Genomic DNA, 22811 nt, shown 5'->3' with positions numbered 1-22811 from the left:
CCCACACACTTTCCCTCCTCCCTGTGCTGAAATGCAAACCCATGGCACCATCTGCACCATTTCTTTCCTCCATTGCCAGTTTTCTCCCTCCTTCTACTGTAGCTGGGTTCAGTTCTCCAGCCCCTGTTTGCAGACTGAGAATCAAATCGATCATTTTCTCTCCTGGTCACTGGGACCCTGAAACCCCGCCCAATCTCTGCGCCGTCACCAAAATAGCCGCGCATGCTCTCCGCTTTCCGCTGTACCAAGATGGCGACGCACTAAACCCTCCCGCCTTCATTGACAAAGACGCGGCCGTTAACCTCGGCCTGTTCGCGAAAACATCCTTGAGGTTGCAAACGCGCGGGACCAGAACTTCTTATTCGGGGCTTGCGACCTTACTCCAGGTGTTTCTGAAGCCTCCCCCGCCCACGCGCCGGCTGCACCCTCACCCGTTGCAAAAGCATCTCCAGCATTCACAGAGCTCTGATCACAGTGCCACTACGCATGCTCCAGATATAGGCCGGTAGTACGCCTGCGCACCGGACTCCTGTCGAGGAGGGAACATTCACTGTGGAACCTGATGATAACGTCAGCATGTTCTGTTTTTTTTATTAAAACGGAACACGTTAACATATTAAACATCTTGGTAAATATGTAATCCTCTTTAGTCAGTTTGTGCAATACTATCAATACTTACAGTCTGTACCTGAATATCTCATCTCTTTCTGATAAGTTTTGTATTAAGTCCATCTTCTGACCAAAAATAGAAACAAGAAATGCTGGAACCACTCAGCAGGTCTGGCAGCATCTGCGAAAAGAGAAGCAGAGTTAACGTTTTGGGTCAGTAACCCTTCTTGGGAACTAGCAAATATTAGAAATGTCAAAGGTTATAAGCAAGTGAGCGGGGGGTGGGGCAAGAGGTAACAAAGGAGAAGGTGTAGATTGGACCAGGCCACATAGCTGACCAAGAGGTCATGGAGCAAAGGCAAACAATATGTTAATGGTGTGTTGAAAGACAAAGCATTAGTACAAATAGGGTGTTAACGAACTGAATATTGAACAGCAGCCAGTACAAACTTGAAAAAAAAACAGTGGGTAAGCAAACTGAACAAACTAAGATGAAATGAAATAAACAATAGAGAAAAAATAAAATTGTAAAAAAAAAAGAACTAAAAATAAAAGTAAAATAGGGGGCCTGTCATGCTCTGAAATTATTGAACTCAATGTTCAGTCCGGCAGGCTGTAGTGTGCCTGATCGGAAAATGAGATGCTGTTCCTCCAGCTTGTGTTGATGTTCAGCGCAACACTGCAGCAAGCCTAGGATAGAGATGTGAGCATGAGAGCAGGGGAGAGTGTTGAAATGGCAAGCAACCGGAAGCTCAGTCCTGCTTGCGGACTGAGTGGAGGTATTCTGCAAAGCGGTCACCCAGTCTGCGCTTGGTCTGCCCAATGTAGAGGAGACCACACTGTGAGCAGCGAATACAGTATACTACATTGAAAGAAGTACAAGTAAATCGCTGCTTCACCTGAAAGGAGTGTTTGGGGCCTGGGATAGTGAGGAGAGAGGAGGTAAATGGGCAGGTATTACACCTGCGATTGCAGGGGAGGGTGCCATGGGACGGGGACGAGGTGGTGAGGGTAATGGAGGAGTGGACCAGGGTGTCGCGGAGGGAACGATCCCTTCAGAATGCTGACAGGGGAAGGGAGGGGAAGATGCGTTTGGTAGTGGCATCACGCTGGAGGTGGCGGAAATGGCGGAGGATGATCCTTTGGATATGGAGGCTGATGGGGTGGAAAGTGAGGACAAGGGGAACCCTATCACGGTTCTGGGAGGAAGGGGAAGGGGTGAGAGTAGAGGTGCGGGAAATGGGCCGGACACGGTTGAGGGCCCTGTCAACAACAGTGGGGGGCGAATCCTCGGTTGAGGAAAAAGGAAGACATATCAGAAGCACCGTCATGCAAGGTAGCATCATCAGAGCAGATGCATTGGAGACGGAGAAACTGGGAGAATGGAATGGAGTCCTTACAGGAGGTAGGGTGTGAAGAAGTGTAGTCCAGGTAGCTGTGGGAGTCTTCTGACCAGCTGGCTCGGTGCCTAAACCAGACCATGTCTGTCCTTTCAGATCATGAGTCTATTAATATCTGTTCACAGTTCTAATCTTATCCTTAATATGACATCTTTGAACCTTCTTTTATTCCAGAGTCTTAGTTTCAATGTATGTAACCGTCTTTACTAATGAGAAATGTTTTATAAAGTTATTAGAAATCGTAACATGGGACTTAGGAGCAGGAGTAGGCCATTCGGCCCTCCAAGCTTGCTCAGCCATTCGACGTTGTCGGGCAAAATCCCCCCCCCCCTGCCCCCCCACCACCCTGCCATGATTGAGGTACACAGTATTCTGCCACATGAACAGAAACTTAAAAACTGCAAGCTGACTGGAAGGATATTTGCATAGTACCAGACAGTGTTGAAACATTAGGGATCCAGCAGTTGCTTCCCCAATACACAGAAGTGCTCTTATAGTCACATGTCTAGCTGGCTGCAGTATTTGAATTTCCAACAAAGGATTTGAGCAGAAAGCCGTGTGCAACCCGGCCAATTACTGCCCCATCAGCTGACTCTCAATCATCAGTAAAGTGATGGAAGGTGTCATCAACAGTGCCATCAAGCGGCACTTGCTGAGCAATAACCTGCTCAGTGACGCTCAGTTTGGTTTCCGCCAGGGCCGCTCAGCTCCTGACCTCATTACAGCCTTGGTTCAAACATGGACAAAAGAGCTGAACTCAAGAGGTGAGATGAGAGTGACTGCCCTTGACATCAAGGCAGCATTTGACCGAGTATGGCATCAAGGAGCCCTCGCAAAACTGAGGTCAATGGGAATCAGGGGGAAAACTCTCCGCTGGCTGGAGTCATACCTAGCACAAAGGAAGATGGTTGTGGTTGTTGGAGGTCAATCATCTGAGCTCCAGGACATCACTGCAGAAGTTCCTTACGGTAGTGTCCTAGGCCCAACCATCTTCAGCTGCTTCATCAATGACCTACCTTCGATCATAAGGTCAGAAGTGGAGATGTTCGCTGATGATTGCACAATGTTCAGCACCATTCGCGACTCCTCAGATACTGAAGCAGTCCGTGTAGAAATGCAGCAAGACCTGGACAATATCCAGGCTTGGGCTGATAAGTGGCAAGTAACATTCGCGCCACACAAGTGCCAGGCAATGACCATCTCCAACAAGAGAGAATCTAACCATCTCCCCTTGACATTCAATGGCATTACCATCGCTGAATCCCCCACTATCAACATCCTAGGGGCTACCATTGACCAGAAAATGAACTGGAGTAGCCATATAAATACCATGGCTACAAGAGCAGGTCAGAGGCTAGGAATCCTGAGGCAAGTAACTCACCTCCTGACTCCCCAAAGCCTGTCCACAATCTGCAAGGCACAAGTCAGGAGTGTGATGGAATACTCTCCACTTGCCTGGATGGGTGCAGCTCCAACAACACTCAAGAAGCTCGACACCATCCAGGACAAAGCAGCCCACTTGATTGGCACCCCATCACTCCCTCCACCACCGACACACAGTGGCAGCAGTGTGTACCATCTACAAGATGCACTGCAGCAATGCACCAAGGTTCCTTAGACAGCACCTTCCAAACCCGCGACCTCTACCAACTAGAAGGACAAGGGCAGCAAATGCATGGGAACACCACCTGCAAGTTACCCTCCAAGTCACACACCACCCTGACTTGGAACTATATCGCCGTTCCTTCACTGTCGCTGGGTTAAAATCCTAGAACTCCCTTCCTAACAGCACTGTGGGTCTACCTACCCCAAATGGACTGCAGCGGTTCAAGAAGGCAGCTCACCACCACTTTCTCAAGGGCAATTAGGGATGGGCAATAAATGCTGGCCTAACCAGTGATGCCCACATCCCTGAATAAATAAAAAAAATCATGCACTGAGAACACCTCCTCTCCTCTCTGCCTGCTCTCATCTCTTTCCAGGGAACTAAATCTTGTGAAAGACAGGAAACTCACAGAGAGAAAGGTTTCCTCAGTGAAGGTTTTAAGAAGACTGCTGGGCCCAAAGAAACGCAAGACCACATCTTCAATCAATGACGACAGCAAACTGAAGAAACAGTAACAAGATATTGCCTCAAACTGTTCTACTTATCTTTTTCTCTGCTCTTTTATGTCCCTATCTGCATGTTTATATCACATGTGCATGTTAGCATGGGCGCGTTATACATCCATAGGCATCAACCCCTATTCGAGTTTAAGTTTGAGGTTTAATAAATTTCATCTTTCTCCTTTAAACCATAGAAAGCTTGTTTGTGCTCATTTCTTTGCCTTATAATTGGAAAGTTGTGAACAAGGATTCACAAAGGGGGAGCTCAAAACACAGTGTGTTTAAAATTAAACCCTCGTACAATAAGACCAGGTGAAGATAGCAAAAGACCCCGAGACACATTTCTCACCTGGTCATAACAGAAATTGGGTGCTAGCATCTGGATTGTTACCCACAGGCAAATGAGTGAAATTGGAAGTGGGGAGCCAAATTGTTCCCAATTAAAAAGAGCAAATCAATACAGGTTTTCTTGTGGTCGTGTGTGATTGTATAGTAACATGTCTGCAACTGAAGTGAGTAGCTCTCCAAGCCATGGTTAAGTATAAATTGGGATAAGTTAAAAGCACTGTTTATGGAGGAGTTGAGGAAAATGGCTGAGCAGTGTGGGATCACTGTATGTGGCAAGGCTAGGAGATCGGAACTCCTAAAGCTAGTGACCAACCATTTTGCCCTCGAATCTGAAGAAGTAGAAACAAACATAGAAGCAGAATCCAACAGGGTAGTGTTAGCAAAGATACAATTGGAACAGAGGAAACTTGAATTAGAGGAAAGGGAAAAAGAGAGAGAGAGGCAGGAGAGGGAGCAAGAAAGAGCCTTCCAAAAGGAACGTGAAGAAAATGAAAAATAGGAAGAGGAAAGAGAGAGAGAGGAGAGAGAGAGAGAAAGAATATTCCGGAAAGAATCCAAAGAGCGAGAGCTGAAGCAGCTTGAGTTAACTTGGGGGCGACAGAGTAACCTAGTGAAAGCATGGCCAATATGGAGGAGCACAATTCAGGACTGGGTACAAGATCACTAAACTAGCTCAACTAATTCCAAAATTCAATGAGGAAGATGTGGAAGTGTTTTTCGTGTCCTTCAAGAAACTGACAAGGCAGCTAAAATGGCCAGCTGAGACCTGGTCTCGTTTACTGCAAAGCAAACTAACTGGAAAAGCCCATGAGGTTTATTCCTTGTTGTCAGATGAGAGTTCATCAAACTATGAACTGACCAAAAATGCTATCCTCTGGGCATATGAATTAGGACCCGAAGCCTATCGCCAAAAGTTTAGAACCCTCAAAAAACAAGACAATCAAACTTATCTGGAGTTTGAAAGAAGTAAGCAGCTGGCTTTTGGCCAATGGCTGAGGGCTTTAAAAATCCAGCTCAGCTATGAGACTCTCAGAGAAGTAATCCTGTTAGAGGAATTTAAAAACTCTCTCCCATTCTCAATAGGAACAGCGGGTTCAGAGAGGCCGGCAAGCAGCTGTTCTGGCCGATGAGTTTGTTTAAATTTCTAAGTTGGTTTCCGAAGAGAGAACCTTTCCCAGTCACCCCCACAATCTGAAAAGGACAAAGGGTGGGAAGGTGATAGAAGCCTAGGCAGTCCTGGGAGAGACAGAAAAGCAGGAGACACAGGGGGTCCTCCTCCAGCCAAAAAGGAAGGTGCTGTGAGCAAGAGTGAGATCTGGAGACCTGTGTGCTTCCATTGTAATAAGGCAGGGCATTTAAAAACTGACTGCTGCAAATTAAAGGGGAAACTGGTCGGGTTAATCAGGGCACACCTGCTCAGTGAAGAAGAGCTGTGGCTTTGACTGCAGTAAGGGTGCAACCCAGGAAGCATACTACAGCCAATGCAGGAAAAGTTAATAGGATTCCTGAAGGTTATCAGGATTTTGTGTTTGAAGGGAAAGTAACCCCATATCCCTTGAGTGGGGTAAGCAAGCCCATAGTGATTCTCAGGGACACAGGGGCCACCAGATCCCTTTTACTGGGAAAAGGCCTGACCTTTCCCCCAGAGAGTGCAGTGAACACCAGAATGGTGGTGAATGGTATTGGAGGGCAGTGTATGTCTGTACCTGTACACCGGGTGCACCTGGCGTGCAACCTAGTTTAGGGATTGTCCCTAGTTTGCCTGTGGATGGGGTTGACCTGCTCGTAGGTAATGATCTAGCAGGAGTGAAGGTGGTAACACCCACCTCCACCCCCCCCCCCACCCCCCCACCCCAGAAGTGAAAGAAAGACTACGAGAGGTCAGAGAGACAAGGCGGTGGCAGGAGATAGACCCCTGCAGAGTCCCTGAATGTGTAGTGGGTTAGGCCATGATCAAACTAGCTCCCCCAGAAGAGATTGCATTGGCATTGCAGGCAAATGACCATGAGGTCTGCCTGTCCATGACCTTCTTTGGAAAGTTAGGAAACCCAGGGAATGAATTAAATGGATTTTCCCTAGCTGAGGCTCAGCGAGCCGACCCAGTATTGTGAGAGTTAGCACAGGCTGCCCAATCTGAACGTGAAGCAGAGGGAGTCCCTGATTGCTACTTTTTAAAGAATGATGTACTGATGAGGAAATGGAGTTCTCCTCACAGACCTGAGAGCCAGGAGTGGACAGTAGTTCATCAGTTACTGGTGCCACAGAGGTACTGGGGAAAAATATTAAGGGCCCACGAGATTTCAGTGGCTGTACATGCCAAAGCCCGCATAAGACAGCAGTTTGACTGGCCAAACCTCCACAAGGATGTGGCGGAGTACTGCAGGAGTTGCCACATGTGTCAGGTTGAGCGGAAACCCCAACCGACAGTGAAACCTGCACCCCTAAGTCCTGTATCAGTGTTAGGAGGACCCTCCAGCAGAGGGCTGGTGAACTGTAAGGGACCCCCACCGAGAACAAAAGGGGACAGGCAGGCACACAGCTGGCAAAAGTTTAGAAAGAGAAGGGAAAAAAGTGACCAAGAGGGCAGGTTCAAGGAAGTCTGGGAAGAATCCCAGATGAAAACCCCTACTGTCTGGTCAACCAACCCAGAAAAATGTGAAGAGCTGAATCCCACATCCTCCTATGTAAATACAGACTCTGAAGCATCCCACCAGAGTTGCTAACAGCATTTACAGGAACCTGCAGAGACAAACAGAGACGTCTAGGGGGCAGAGAAACCATGAGGGTGATGCCTCACCTAGTCGAAGTGTCACAGCAGAATGCAGTTAAGTCTGTACAAATACCTGCAGGTAGGAGTGTCCAGAGATGAAAGGAGAGAGTAACAGAGACTCCTCCCCCACAGTCAGAGAAAAGGGAACCAGCCATCTGCTGAAACCAAAAGTCTTCGCATGACTCAGAGTTCAGGATAGATCCGCCCCCGACTGACTCGCTTGAGAAAAAAAGGGGGATATTAAAGCAGCCCTGGCACCCAGAACAGACCATTTTTAATGAGCTTCAAGATTGGTGAATGAATGGAAATGCATGTTTTTTTCCAATGTCTTATATTTCTCTCCAGCTCTGTAATGAAATGTGCCATTTCTTCAAATCAAATTTCATTCCCCTGAGTGGGGAGGTGTCAGGCAAACCCTCCACCTGCCAAGATTGAGGCACACAGTATTTCGCCACATGAACAAAAACTTAAAAATTGCAAGCCCTGACTGGAAGGACAAATGCATAGTACCAGACAGTGTTGCAACAATGGGGACCCAGCAGTTACTTCCCAAAAACACAGAAGTGGTCAAACCAGTTTTAGTCACATTACTAGCTGACTAGAGTTTTTGAATTTGAACTTCCAACAAAGGATTTGAGCAGAATGCCGTGTGCTCATGGACTGAGAACATCTCCTCTCCTGTCTGCCTGCGCTCATCTCTTCCCACGGAACTGAATCTTGTGAAAACACGTGAAACTCAAAGAGAGAAAGGTTTCCTACGTGAACAAGGTTTTAAGAAGACTACTGGGCCCCAAAGAAACGCAAGACCATATCTTCATCCTGGGAGAAGAGCTACATCCAGGGAGAAGACTCAGAGGGCGGAGTTCCGGACCGGTAAGTATAAAAACCTTACCTCGGGGATTCACGGCCTACATCCAGGGAGAAGACACGGAGGGCGGAGTTCCGGACCGGTAAGTACAAAAAACTTGCCTCGGGGATTCGCGACCTACATCCAGGGAGAAGACTCGGAGGGCGGAATTCCAGACAGGTAAGTTACTTCGGGTGAAAGAAAACTGAAAAAAAACTTGTAAAAAAACTGAAAAAGTGACGTCACAGGAAAGCTGTGACCTGATCGGCTGGTAGGGAATCTGTACTGAATTTGAAAATAAAACATTGATTAAAATTGATTAAAACCCTAATTAACTAATTAATTAATAAGTAGAGGAGTAACCAAACCGGAGGGAGGAGATTACTGTATTTAGCATTTAATATTTATAGTAGAAATCTAGCACGAGGGACCATATAGTTAATTGTAACTTAATTTAGTAATTTTTTAATAAGTATTTGAGTATTTATTTTAAATTAATTTATTAATTTGATTTAGAAATGTCAGTTAGAGGGGTAAAGTGCTTCACCTGTGAGATGTGGGAGGTCCGTGACGCTTCCAGCGTTCCGGACGACGACATCTGCAGGAAATGTATCCAGTTGCAGTTCCTCACAGACCGCATGGATCGGTTGGGACAGCAATTGGATGCACTTAGGAGCATGCAGGTGGCAGAAAGCGTCAGAGACAGGAGTTTTAGAGAAGTGGTTACACCCAAGGTGCAGGCAGATAGATGAGTGACCGCGAGAAGGGGCAGGCAGTCAGTGCAGGAATCCCCTGTGGCTATCCCCCTCTCTAACAAGTATACCATTTTGGATACTGTTGGGGGGGATGGCCTATCAGGGGAAAACAACAGCAGCCAGAGCAGTGGCACCACGGCTGGCACTGTTGTTCAGCAGGGAGGGGCAAAGCACAGAAGAGCAATAGTTATAGGGGACTCTATAGTCAGGGGCACAGATAGACGCTTCTGTGGACGTGAAAGAGACTCCAGGATGGTATGTTGCCTCCCTGGTGCCAGGGTCAAGGATGTCTCTGAACAGAGTGGGGGCATTCTGAAGTGGGAGGGTGAAAGCCAGTTGTGGTACACATCGGTACCAACGACATAGGCAGGAAGAGTAACGAGGTCCTGCAGGGGGAGTTTAGGGAGTTAGGTAGAAAGTTAAAAAACAGGACCTCAAGGCTTGTAATCTCGGGATTACTCCCTGTGCCACGTGCCAGTGAGGCTAGAAACAGGAAGATAGTGCAGCTAAACACGTGGCTGAACAGCTGGTGTAGAAGGGAGGGTTTCAGATATCTGGACCATTGGGATCTCTTCCGGGATAGGTGGGACATGTACAAGAAGGAAGGGTTGCATCTAAACTGCAGGGGCACAAATATCCTGGCTGTGAGTTGTGCAAGCGTCACTCGGGAGGGTTTAAACTAGTGTGGCAGGTGGGTGGGAACCAGAGCAGTAGGTCAGCAGGTGAAATAACTGAGGGGGAACTAGTAAAGAAGGCCAATAAAACTAAGAGGAAGAGCAGGCAGGGAGATGTTTAAGAGCAGAGCAGGACTGGTGGTCTGAAGTGCATTTAGAGCTTGGGTTAGTACTTGGAACTATGATGTTGCTATTACAGAGACTTGGTTGAGGGAAGGACAGGATTGGCAGCTAAATGTTCCAGGATTTAGAAGCTTCAGGCAGGATAGAGGGGGATGTAAAAGGGGTGGCGGTGTTACATTACTGGTTAAGGAGAATATCACAGCTGTACTGTGGGAGGACTCCTCGGAGGGGTCATGCAGCGAGGCAATATGGGTAGAGCTCAGGAATAGGAAGGGTGCAGTCACGATGTTGGGGGTTTACTACAGGCCTCCCAACAGCCAGCGGGAGGTAGAGGAGCAGATATATAAACAGATTTTGGAAAGATGTAAAGGTAACAGGGTTGTAGTGGTGGGTGATTTTAACTTCCCCTCTATTGACTGTGACTCACTTAGTGCTAGGGGCTTGGATGGGGCAGAATTTGTAAGGAGCATCCAGGAGGGCTTCTTTGAAACAATATGTAGATAGTCCAACTAAGGAAGGGGCCGTACTGGACCTGGTATTGGGGAATAAGCCCGGCCAGGTGGTCTAAGTTTCAGTAGGGGAGCATTTCGGGAACAGTGACCATAATTCCGTAAGTTTTAAGGTATTTGTGGATAAGGATAAGAGTAGTCCTCGGGTGAAGGTGCTAAATTGGGGGAAGGATAATTATTACAATATTAGGCAGGAACTGAAGAATTTAGATTGGGGGGCGGCTGTTTGAGGGTAAATCAACAACTGACATGTGGGAGTCTTTCAAATGTCAGTTGATAAGAATCCAGGACCAGCATGTTCCTGTGAGGATGAAGGATAAGTTTGGCAAGTTTCGGGAACCTTGGATAACGAAGATATTGTGAGCCTAGTCAAAAAGAAAAAGGAAGCATTCGTAAGGGCTAGAAGGCTGGGAACAGACAAAGCCCTTGAGGAATATAAAGAAAGTAGGAAAGAACTTAAGCAAGGAGTCAGGAGGGCTAAAAGGGGTCATGAAAAGTCATTGGCAAACAGGATTAAGGAAAATTCCAAGGCTTTTTATACGTATATAAAGAGCAAGAGGGTAGCCAGGGAAAGGGTTGGCCCACTCAAGGACAGAGGAGGGAATTTATGCATGGAGCCAGAGAAATGGGCGAGGTACAAAATGAGTACTTTGCATCAGTATTCACCAAAGAGAAGGACTTGGTGGATGATGAGTCTAGGGAAGGGAGTGTAGATAGTCTGGGTCATGTCATTATCAAAAAGGAGGAGGTGTTCGGAGTCTTGAAAAACATTAAGATAGATATGTCCCCAGGGCCTGATGGGATCTACCCTAGAATACTGAGGGAGGCAGGGGAAGAAATTGCTGGGGCCTTGACAGAAATCTTTGTATCCTCATTGGCTACAGGTGAGGTCCCAGAGGACTGGAGAATAGCCAATGTTGTTCCTTAGTTTAAGAAGGGTAGCAAGGATAATCCAGGAAATTACAGGCCGGTGAGCCTTACGTCAGTGGTAGGGAAATTATTGGAGAGGATTCTTCGGGACAGGATTTACTCCCATTTGGAAACAAATGAACTTATTAGCGAGAGGCAGCATGGTTTTGTGAAGGGGAGGTCGTGTCTCACCAACTTGATCGAGTTTTTTGAGGAAGTGATGAAGATGATTGATGAAGGAGGGGCAGTGGATGTTGTCTACATGGACTTCAGTAAAGCCTTTGACAAGGTTCCTCATGGCAGACTAGTACAAAAGGTGAAGTCACACGGGATCAGAGGTGAGCTGGCAAGATGGATACAGAACTGGCTCAGTCATAGAAGACAGAGGGTAGCAGTGGAAGGGTGCTTTTCTGATGGAGGGCTGTGACTAGTGGTGTACCGCAGGGATCAGTGCTGGGACCTTTGCTGTTTGTAGTATATATAAATGATTTGGAGGAAAATCTAGCTGGTCTGATTACTAAGTTTGCAGACGACACAAAGGTTGGTGGAGTTGCAGATAGTGATGAGGATTGTCAGAGGATACAGCAGGATACAGATCGGTTGGAGACTTGGGCGGAAAATGGCAGATGGAGTTTAATCCGGACAAATGTGAGGTAATGCATTTTGGAAGATCTAATACAGGTGCGAAGTATACAGTCAATGGCAGAACCCTTAGGAGTATTGACAGACAGAGAGATCTGGGCGTACAGGTCCACAGGTCACTGAAAGTGGCAACGCAGGTGGATAAGGTAGTCAAGAAGGCATACGGCATACTTGCCTTCATCGGTCGGGGCATAGAGTATAAAAATTGGCAAGTCATGCTGCAGCTGTACAGTTCCTTTGTTAGGCCACACTTGGAATATTGCGTGCAATTCTGGTCGCCACACTACCAGAAGGACATGGAGGCTTTGGAGAGGGTACAGAAGAGGTTGACCAGGATTTTGCCTGGTCTGGAGGGTATTAGCTATGAGGAGAGGTTGGATAAACTTGGATTGTTTTCACTGAAACGAAGGAGGTGGAGGGGCGACATGATAGAGTTTTACAAAGTTATGAGCGGCATGGACAGAGTGGATAGTCAGAAGCTTTTTCCCAGGGTGGAAGAGCCAGTTACTAGGGGACATAGGTTTAAGGTGTGAGGGGCAAAGTTTAGAGGGGTTGTGCGAGGCAAGATTTTTACACAGAGGGTGGTGAGTGCCTGGAACTTGCTGCCGGGGGAGGTGGTGGAAGCAGGTACGATAGCGATGTTTAAGAGGCATCTTGACAAATACATGAATAGGATGGGAATAGAGGGATATGGGCCCCGGAAGTGCAGAAAGTTTTAGTTTAGACAGGCATCAAGATTGGCGCAGGCTTGGAGGGCTGAATGGCCTGTTCCTGTGATGTACTGTTCTTTGTTCTTTGTTGTATCAAGGACTGCAGCGAGTGCAAGAAACAGTAACAAGATATTGCCTCAAACTTTTCTACTTATCTTTTCCTCTGCTCTTTTCTGTCCCTATCTGCATGTTAATATCGTGTGTGCATGCTCGCGTGGGCACGTTGTGTATCCGCAGGTGTGAACCGTATTAGAGTTTAAGTTTCAGGTTTAATAAATTTCATCTTTCTTCTTTAAACCACAGAAAGCCTGTTTGTGCCCATTCCTTTGCCTTCTAATTGGAATGCTGTGAACAAGAATTCACAAAGAGGGAGCTCAAAACACACTGTGTTTAAAATTAAACCCTGTTACAATAAGACCAGGTGAAGATAGTAACAGACCCCGAGACACATTTCTCACCTGGTCGTAACAATATGATCATGGCTGATCTGGTTGCTGTCTCAAATCCACTTTCATGCCTCCCCCTCTCACCCCCGCCATCCCCCATAACCCTTGACTTCCTCATCTGTCAAACATCTATCTAACTCAGTCTTCAGCATATTCAATGACCCAGCCTCCACTGCTTTCTGGGGAAGAGAATTCCACAGACTAAGAACCTTCTGAGAGAAAAAAAATCTCATTATCTCGTATTTTTAAACTGTGTCTAGACTATTTATAGTCTCCCTCACAAGGGGAAACATCCTCCCGGTATCCACTCTATCAACTCCCCTCAGAATTTTGTATGTTTCAATAAGATCACCTCTCATTCTTCTGAACTCCAATGGGTCCAGGCCCAACCTGTTCAACCTTTCTCAGGTTATTCAGGTCTTCTCCACCTGGCCAACTTCTGTCCACATTGCCCACCTCAAGGCTCAGAAAGATTCTTCCTTTTGTAGCCTCAAAGCTTATCTCTTGGTCAGTGCAAACATTTCCATTCTATTCTTTTTGCACGTAACCTGTCTTAGAATTCTCTTCATCAACCAGACCATCAATATAAGGGTAATTAACATCATCTGTAATACCAAAAGGAAAGCCGAGGCTGTAATTATCCTGGGATATTGTCCTGTATTGTATACTATCTCCCACTGGGGCTGATCACCCAGGATGGTGATCGACCACTCAATGTTATTGTTTTTGCCTCTTTCCCAGATGTTTTTCAATATAGATTTAAGGTTCAGAGAAAGGGGTCGAATTGGAAGGCTAAAATTGCTTGCAGTCCTGGGAGGCTAATCCTGGCAGGCCCTTTAGCACTCAGCCAGGACTTGTGCTACCAAGCCACTCTTGGTGATGGGCATTGAAATGCCCCACCCAGCTTACGTTCTGTGCCCTTACCACCCTAACTACTTCCTCCAAGTGCTGCTCAAATTGGAAGAGTTTTTTTTTATTCATTGATGGAATGTGGGCGTCACTGGCCAGGCCAGCATTTATTGCCCATCCCTAATTGCCCTTGAGAAGGTGGTGGTGAGCTGCCTTCTTGAACCGCTGCAGTCCATGTGAGGTAGGTACACCCACAGTGCTGTTAGGAAGGGAGTTCCACGATTTTGACCCAGCGACAGTGAAGGAATGGCGATATAGTTCCAAGTCAGGATGGTGTTTGACTTGGAGGGGAACTTGCAGGTGGTGGTGTTCCCATGCATTTGCTGCCCTTGTCCTTCTAGGTGGCAGAGGTCGCGGGTTTGGAAGGTGCTGTCGAAGGAGCCTTGGTGCGTTGCTGCAGTGCATCTTGTAGATGGTACACACTGCTGCAACTGTGCGCCGGTGGTGGAGGGAGTGAATGTTAGTGGATGGGGTGCCAATCAAGCGGGCTGCTTTGTTCTGGATGGTGTCGAGCTTCTTGAGTGTTGTTGGAGCTGCACCCATCCAGGCAAGTGGAGAGTATTCCATCACACTCCTGACTTGTGCCTTGTTGATAGTGGACAGACTTTGGGGAGTCAGGAGGTGAGTTGCTCGCCGCAGAATTCCTAGCCTCTGACCTGCTCTTGTAGCCACGGTATTTATATGGCTACTCCAGTTCAGTTTCTGGTCAATGGTAGCCCCTAAGATGTTGATAGTGGGGGATTCAGTGATGGTAATGCCGTTGAATGTCAAGGGGAGATGGTTAGATTCACTCTTGTTGGAGATGGTCATTGCCTGGCACTTGTGTGGCGCGAATGTTACTTGCCACTTTTCAGCCCAAGCCTGGATATTGTCCAGGTCTTGCTGCATTTCTACACCGTCTGCTTCAGTATTTGAGGAGTCATGAATGGTGCTGAACATTGTGCAATCATCAGCGAACATCCCCACTTCTGACATGATTGAAGGAAGGTCATTGATGAAGCAGCTGAAGATGGTTAGGCCGAGGACAATACTCTGAGGAACTCCTGCAGTGATGTCCTGGAGCTCAGATGATTGACCTCCAACAACCAGAACCATCTTGCATTGCGCTAAGTATGACTCCAACCAGCAGAGAGATTTCCCCCTGATTCCCATTGACTCCAGTTTTGCTAGGGCTCCTTGATGCCATACTCGGTCAAATGCTGCCTTGATGTCAAGGGCAGTCACTCTCACCTCACCTCTTGAGTTCAGTTCTTTTGCCCATGTTTGAACCAAGGCTGTAATGAGGTCAGGAGCTGAGTGGTCCTGGCGGAACCCAAACTGAGTGTCGCTGAGCAGGTTATTGCTAAGCACGTGCTGCTTGATGGCACCGTTGATGACACCTTCCATCACTTTACTGATGATTGGGAGTAGGCTGATGGGGCGGTAATTGGCCGGGTTGGACTTGTCCTGCTTTTTGTGTACAGGACATACCTGGGCAATTTTCCACGTTGCCGGGTAGATGCCAGTGTTGTAGCTGTACTGGAACAGCTTGGCTAGGGGCGCAGCAAGTTCTGGAGCACAGGTCTTCAGTACTATTGCCGGAATATTGTCAGGACCCATAGCCTTTGCAGTATCCAGTGCCTTCAGTCGTTTCTTGAAATCACGCGGAGTGAATCGAATTGGCTGAAGTCTGGCATCTGCAATGCTGGGGACTTCAGGAGGGGGCCGAGATGGATCATCAACTCAGCACTTCTGGCTGAAGATTGTTGCAAATGCTTCTGCCTTATCTTTCGCACTGACGTTCTGGGCTCCCCCATCATTGAGGATGGGGTTATTTGTGGAGCCACCGCCTCCAGTTAGTTGTTTCATTGTCCATCACCATTCACGGCTGGATGTGGCAGGACTGCAGAGCTTAGATCTGATCCGTTGGTTATGGGATCGCTTAGCTCTGTCTATTGCATGCTGCTTATAGAGTTTGGCATGCAAGTCGTCCTGGGTTGTAGCTTCACCAGGTTGACAGCTCATTTTGAGGTATTCCTGATGCTGCTCCTGGCATGCCCTCCTGCACTCTTCATTGAACCAGGGTTGGTCTCCTGGCTTGATGGTAGTGGTAAAGTGGGAGATATGCCGGGCCATGAGGTTACAGATTGTGGTTGAGTTAAATTCTGCTGCTGCTGATGGCCCACAGCGCCTCATGGATGCCCAGATTTGTATTGCTAGATCTGTTCAAAATCTATCCCATTCAGCACGGTGATAGTGCCACACAACAGGATGGACGGTATCCTCAATGTGAAGGCAGGACTTCGTCTCTACAACAACAACTGTGGTCACTCCTACCAATACAGTCATGGACAGAAGCATCTGTGGCAGGCAGATTGGTGAGGACAAGGTCAAGTATGTTTTTCCCTCATGTTGGTTCCCCCACCACCTGCCGCAGACCCAGTCTAGCAGCTATGTCCTTTAGTACTCGGCCAGCTCGGTCAATAGTTTGCTACCGAGCCACTCTTGATGATAGACATTGAAGTCCCCCACCCAGAGTACATTTTGTGCCCATGCCACCCTCAGTGCTTCCTCCACGTGGTGTTCGACATGGAGGAGTACTGACTCATCAGCTGAGGGAGGGCGGTAGGTGGTAATCAGTAGGAGGTTACCTTCCCCATGTTTGACCTGATGCCATGAGGCTTCATGGGGTCCGGAGTCGATGTTGAGGACTCCCAGGGCAACTCCGTCCCTACTGTATACCACTGTGCCACCACCTCTGGTGGGTCTGTCCTGCCGGTGGGACAGGGCATACCTGGGGATGGTGATGGCAATGTCTGGGACATTGTCTGTCAGGTATGATTCCGTGAGTATGACTATGTCAGGCTGTTGCTTGACTACTCTGTGGGACAGCTCTCCCAACTTTGGCACAAGCCCTCAGATGTTAGTAAGGAGGACTTTGCAGGGTTGACAGGGCTGGGTTTGCCGTTGTCGTTTCCGGTGCCTAGATCGATGCCGGGTGGTCCGTCCGGTTTCATTCCTTTTTATTGGCTTCGTACAACTGTGTGGTTTGCTCAGCCATTTCAGAGTGCATGTAAGAATCAACCACATTGTTAGTTAGTTGGTTAGCGATACAGCAATGAAACAGGCCCTTCGGCCCACCGAGTCTGTGCCGACCATCAACCACCCATTTATACTAATCCTACACTAATTCCATATTCCTACCACATCCCCACCTGTCACTATATTTCCCTACCACCTACCTATACTTGGGACAATTTTTAATGGCCAATTTACCGATCAACCTGCAAGTCTTTGGCATGTGGGAGGAAACCGGAGCACCCGGAGGAAACCCACGCAGACACAGGGAGAACTTGCAAACTCCACACAGGCAGCCAGAATTGAACCCGGGTCGCTGGAGCTGTGAGGCTGCGGTGCTAACCACTGCGCCATTGCTGTGGGTCTGGAGTCACATGTAGGCCAGACCAGGTAAGGACAGCAGATTTCCTTCCCTAAAGGACATTAGTGAACCAGATGGGTTTTTACAACAATCGACAATGGTTTCGTGGCCATCATTAGACTAGCTTTTAATTCCAGATGTACTCATTAAATTCAAATTCCACCTTCTGCTGTGGTGGGTTTCGAACCCATGTCTCCAGATCAATACCCTGGGTCTCTGGGTTATTAGTTCAGTGATAATACCACTACTCCACCCCCTCCCCTTCTCTAAGAGTACTGATTCAGCAGCTGAGGGAGGGCAGTAGGTGGTAATTAGCAGGAGGTTTCATTGAGACTTCATGGGGTCAATGTTGAGGAGTCCCAGGGCAACTCCCTCCCAACTATGCCCCCACATCTGCTGGATACCCAGGGATGGTGATGGTCGTGTCTGGGACATTGTATATAAGGTATGCTTCAGTGAGTGACTATGTCAAGCAGCTGTTTGACAGCTCTCCCCATTTTGGCACAATGCCCCCAGATATTAGTTAGGAGCTTGTTTCAGGGTCAACAGGGCTGGATTTGCTGTTGTCATTTCTGTTGTCTTGTTCGATGCCAGGTGGTCCATCTGGTTTCATTCATTATTGACTTTGTAGTGGTTTGACACAACTAAGTCTTGCTAGGCCATTTCAGAGTCAACCACATTGTGTTGGTCTGGAGTTACATGTAGGCCAGACCAGCAGGTTTCCTTCCTTCAAGGACATTCGTGAACCAAATGCCTTTTTTTTTTAAACAACAGTGGTTTCATAGCCATCACTAGATTTTATTTTCAGTTTTTTTATTAATTGAATTCAAACTCCATCATCTGCCGTGATGAGATTCAAACCCATGTCCCTGGAGAATTACCCCAGGTCTCCAGTCCAGTGACAATACTACTATGCCACCACCATCTTACACCAGGAAGGATGTTAAGGCCATGGATGCAAAGGAGATTCACTGAGATGATACGAGGGAAGATTGGCTTCAGTTATCAGGAGAGATCAGAGAAACTGGGGCTCTTTTCATTAGAACAAAGGGTCATCGGGGAATCTCAGGGAGGGCTTCAAAATTTCATGAGGTAAATGAGGAAAAACTATGGTCGGGGATTCAGTGACGGTAAGGCCATTGAACATCAAGGGGAGATGGTTAGATTATCTCTTTTTGGAGATGACATTGTCTGGCACTTGTGTGGCACAAATATTATTTGCCACTTATCAGCCCAAGTCTGAATGTTGTCCATGTCTTGCTGCATATGGACATGGGCTGCTTCAGTATCTGAGGAGTTGTGATTGGTTCTGAACACTGCAATTATCAGTGAGCGTCCCCACTTCTGACCTTATGATGGAGGGAAGGTAATTCATGAAGCAGCTGAAGATGGTTGTGCCAAAGACACTGCCCTGAGGAACTCCTGCAGCAATATCCTGGGGGTTTCATTGACCTGAAACTTAACTGGACCAGCCATATTAATACTGTGGCTATTAAAGGAGGTCAGAGGCTGAGAATTCTATAGCGAGTACCTCACCTTCTGACTCCCCAAAGCCTGTCCACTATCTACTGCCGACAGCAGCCACAACCATCTTCCTTTCTGCTAGCTATGATTCTAACCAGTGAAGAGTTGCTCCCCTGATTCCCATGGATTTCAATTTGCTGGGGTTCCTTGATGCCGCACTTGGACAAATGCTGCCTTAGTTTCAACGGCAGTCACTCTCACCTCACCTCTGGAATTCAGCTCTTTTGTCCATGTTTGTACCAAGGCTGTAATGTGTTCTACAGCTGAGTGCCCTGATGGAACTCAAACTGAGCATTGGTCAACAGGTTATTGATGAGAAAGAGGCCAGAATTGAAGGACCACAGAGTTCATAAAATCATGGAATGACACAGAAAGAGGCTATTCAGCCCATCGTGCTCATGCTGACCCTTTGAAAGAGCTGTGCAATTTAACCCCATTCTCCTGCACTTTCCCCATTGTCCTGAAAATGTTTCCAATTCAAGTATTCAACCCTTTTGAAAGTTACTGTTGAATCTGCTTCCACCATCCTTTCAGGCAGTGTATTCCAGATCAGAACAACTCACTGCATAATGTCTTCCCTCATGTCACCTCTGGTTCTTTTCCCAATTACCTTAAATCTGTGCCGTCTGCTTATTGACCCTTCTGACACTGGAAATTGTTTCCCTTATTAAGAACACAGGAAATTCTAGCAGGAGTAGGCCATTCGGCCCATTGAGCCTGCTCTGCCATTCAAACAGATCATGGCTGATCATCTACCTCTATGTATTTCTCCCCACTATCCCCATATCCCTTGATGTCGTTAGTATTCAGAAATCTATCGATTTCTGTCTTGAACATGCTCAATGATTGAGCTTCCACAGCCCTCTGGGGTAGAGAATTCCACAGATTCAACACCCTCTGAGTAAAGAAATTCCTCCTCATCTCTGTCTTAAATGGCCTGCCCCTTATTCTGAGACTATGTCCCCTTGTTCTAGACTCACCAGCCAGGGGAAGCATCCTCTTCACAATCATCCTGTCACACCCTGTAAGAATTTTGTAGTTAGCATGAGATCACCTCTCATTCTTTGAAACGCTAGAGAATACAGGCACAGTTCCTGCAATCTCTCCTCATTAGACAATCCCGCCATTCCAGGGATTAGTCTGGTGAACCTCCATTGCACTCCTTCTATGGAAAGTATATCCTTCCTTCACCAAAGCTTTATAAAATTGTTGCATGACATCTTTACTCCTGTATGCAAATCCCCTTGCAATGAAGGACAACATACCATTTGCCTTCCTAATTGCTTGCTACCCCTGCATTGTGCTTTGAGAGACTCATGAGCAAGGACACCCAGATCTCTTTTGACATCAACACTTCCCAACCTCTCACTATTGAAGAAATACACTGCCTTTCTGGATTTCCTACCAAAATTGGTCACTTCACACTTATTCACATTATATTCCATCTGCCATGTTCTTGCCCATTCACTTAGCCTGTCCACGTGCCCTTGAAGCCTCCTTTCATCCTCCTCACAACTTACATTCCCACCTAGTTTTGTGTCATCAGCAAATTTGGAAATATTACAATTGGTCCCTACATCCAAATTATTTATATAGGTTGTGAACAGCTGAGGCCCAAGCACTGATCCTTGCGGTACCCCACTTGTAACAGCCTCCCTCCCATCCTGAGAATGACTCATTTATTCCATTCTCTGGTTTCTGTCTATTAACCAATTCTCAATCCATACCAGTATAATCCCCCCAATCCACTGTGCTCTAATTTTGTTGACTAACCTCCTGTGTGGGACATTATCAAAAGCCTTCTGAAAATCCAAATACACCACATCCACTGGTTCTCCTTCATCTATGCTACATTTAACATCCTCATGCAGGTTTGTTAAACCTGATTTCCTTTTCATAAATCCATGTTGACTCTGTCTAATCATATCATTATTTTCCAACTGTCCAGTTATCTCCTTCTTTATAAGTAGATGAAGGGCTGTATAGCTGGAGGAGGTCACGAGGAAACGGAGAAGTGAGACCATGGAGTGAATTGCACAAAAGGATGAGTATTTTATCGGCTAAAGCCACAAGACATCTCCCCAGTACAGAATGTGACTCACTACTAACAGAAAGGCTGTTTCTTTAACTGATAAATGTGGAGAAAGCTGATTCATTGTCCCTCTGAATAGCACAATGAGGGGGAAATCAATCACAGCATCTTTAACATGGAAAGAGGGAAATGAATGACTTTTAAACACCTGGTCTACTTGAAGTGTCTGAAACTCAGAATAAAAACTTCAGGAAGACAAAATACTGACAAATGTTAAACTGTTTTGTTGGCCAAAGAACACTCAATTTAACGTTTAAAAGATGAACTAGTTCTGATGAAAAGTCACAGACCTGAAACATCGCTCCACAGATGCTGCCTGACCTGCTGTGTATTTCCAGCACTTCCTGTTTTGATTTCAGATTTTCAGCACCTTCAGTTTTTTTCTTTTATATGAATACTGCCCATATCCATCAGAAGGGCCGCAACATGCAGGTGCAGAAAGGCTCCGCCCCAGAGCCTGCCTGTCTGCGCAGTGCAGCTCCAGGAAGCTGAGCGGGGGCGAGCACAGCCTCAGCCACAACGAGTCTCAGCAGCTCTCAGACCACGAATCAGAGCCGCTGGGCCTGGTGGACGTACAGTGAGGACCCGGGGGAGGGAGGGGGCATCATTAAAGTGATGGTGCAGCGTCTCCCCCATCCTAGCCGTCACTTCCCGGTTTCTTCTAATGGGCACAATTTCAAAGTTTGCAGATGATATGAAACTTGTAAGCATTGTGAACTGTGAGGAGGATAATGTAGAACTTCAAAAGGACATAGACAAGTTGGTGGAATGGGCAGACAGGTGGCAGATGAAATTCAATGCAGAGAAATGTGAAGTGATTCATTTTGATAGGAAGAACATGGAGAGACAATATAGAATAAAGGGTACAATTCTAAAGGGGTGCAGGAGCAGAGGGAGCTGGGTGTATATGTGCAGAAGTCATTGAAGGTGGCAGGACAGGTTGAGAGCGCTGTTAATAAAGCATATCCTGGGCATAGGGGAATAGAGTACAAGAACAAGGAAGTTATGTTGAACTTGTATAAGACACTAGTTTGGCCTCAGCTGGAGTATTGCGTCCAGTTCTGGGCGCTGCATTTTAAGAAAGACGTGAGGGCATTGGAGAGAGTACAGAAAAGATTCAGGAGAATGGTTCCAGGGATGAGGAATTTCAGTTATGAAGATAGATTGGAGAAGTTAGGACTGTTTCCTTGGAGAAGAGAAGGCTGAGAGGTGATTTGATAGAGATATTCAAAATCATGAGGGGTCTGGACAGAGTAGATAGAAACTGTTCCCACTCGTGAAAGGATCGAGAACGAGAGGGCACAGATTTAAAGTATTTGGTAAGAGAAGCAAAAGTGACATGAGGAAAACTTTTTCACACAGCGAGTGTTAAGGTCTGGAATGCGCTGCCTGAGAATGTGATGGAGGCAGGTTCAATTGAAGCATTCAAAAGGGAATTAGACAGTTATATGAAAAGGAAGAATGTGCAGAGTTATGGAGAGAAGGCAGGGGAATGGAACTGAGGGAATTTCTCTTTCAGAGAGACAGTGTGGACATGATCAGCCGAATGGTCTCCTTCTGCACTGTAATGATTCTGTCATTCCGTGATTCTCCCGTTTCCACTGACTCTCAACACAGGCAGGGACTGAAGCCGACCAGAATGCCCCGCGCCTGGCTCTGGGGAGCATGGTGAAATTAGTGCATTGGATAGAGCGGTTTCTGGGGCGCAGAGAATTGTGGGAACTGGAGCTGCCATTACTCTGTGGCTGTCAGTAAGTGTGTTATTGCAGGCAGACGGAAGGTCAGCGACTGAAACTTTAACTTTGTTTCTCTCTCCACAGCTGCTGCCTGACCTGCTTTGGATTTCCAGAATTTTCTCCTTTTATTTCAATTTTCCAGTATCCAGAGGGAGTGCAATGAGGACTGCTAGCCAGGAGAAGCCATGTGGCTGGATCATCATTGTATATATGTCTAAATAATCTGTGTGTGTATAGTGACGTCAGTCATTTGTGTTTTACTGAAAAATGCTGTGTACATTTTC

At 46.9% G+C, this 22811-nt stretch overlaps 1 long non-coding RNA gene across 3 annotated transcripts in view; it reads right to left on the bottom strand.

The window, feature by feature from the left end:
* Nucleotides 1–476, bottom strand: part of LOC137374030 (uncharacterized) — a 104841-nt gene extending 104365 nt beyond the window's left edge. For all 3 annotated transcript variants that reach the window (XR_010975754.1, XR_010975753.1, XR_010975755.1), the window contains exon 1: nt 432–476. This is a non-coding gene — a long non-coding RNA (uncharacterized lncRNA). The remainder of the gene's footprint in view (nt 1–431) is intronic.
* Between the last annotated feature and the right edge of the window lie 22335 nt (nt 477–22811).

The sequence above is a fragment of the Heterodontus francisci genome, chromosome 9, assembly GCF_036365525.1.
Source record: "Heterodontus francisci isolate sHetFra1 chromosome 9, sHetFra1.hap1, whole genome shotgun sequence".
NCBI classification, from domain to species: Eukaryota; Metazoa; Chordata; class Chondrichthyes; order Heterodontiformes; family Heterodontidae; genus Heterodontus; species Heterodontus francisci.
Note: the sequence above shows the minus strand (reverse complement) of the source record. Positions and strands in the feature narration are given on the sequence as shown.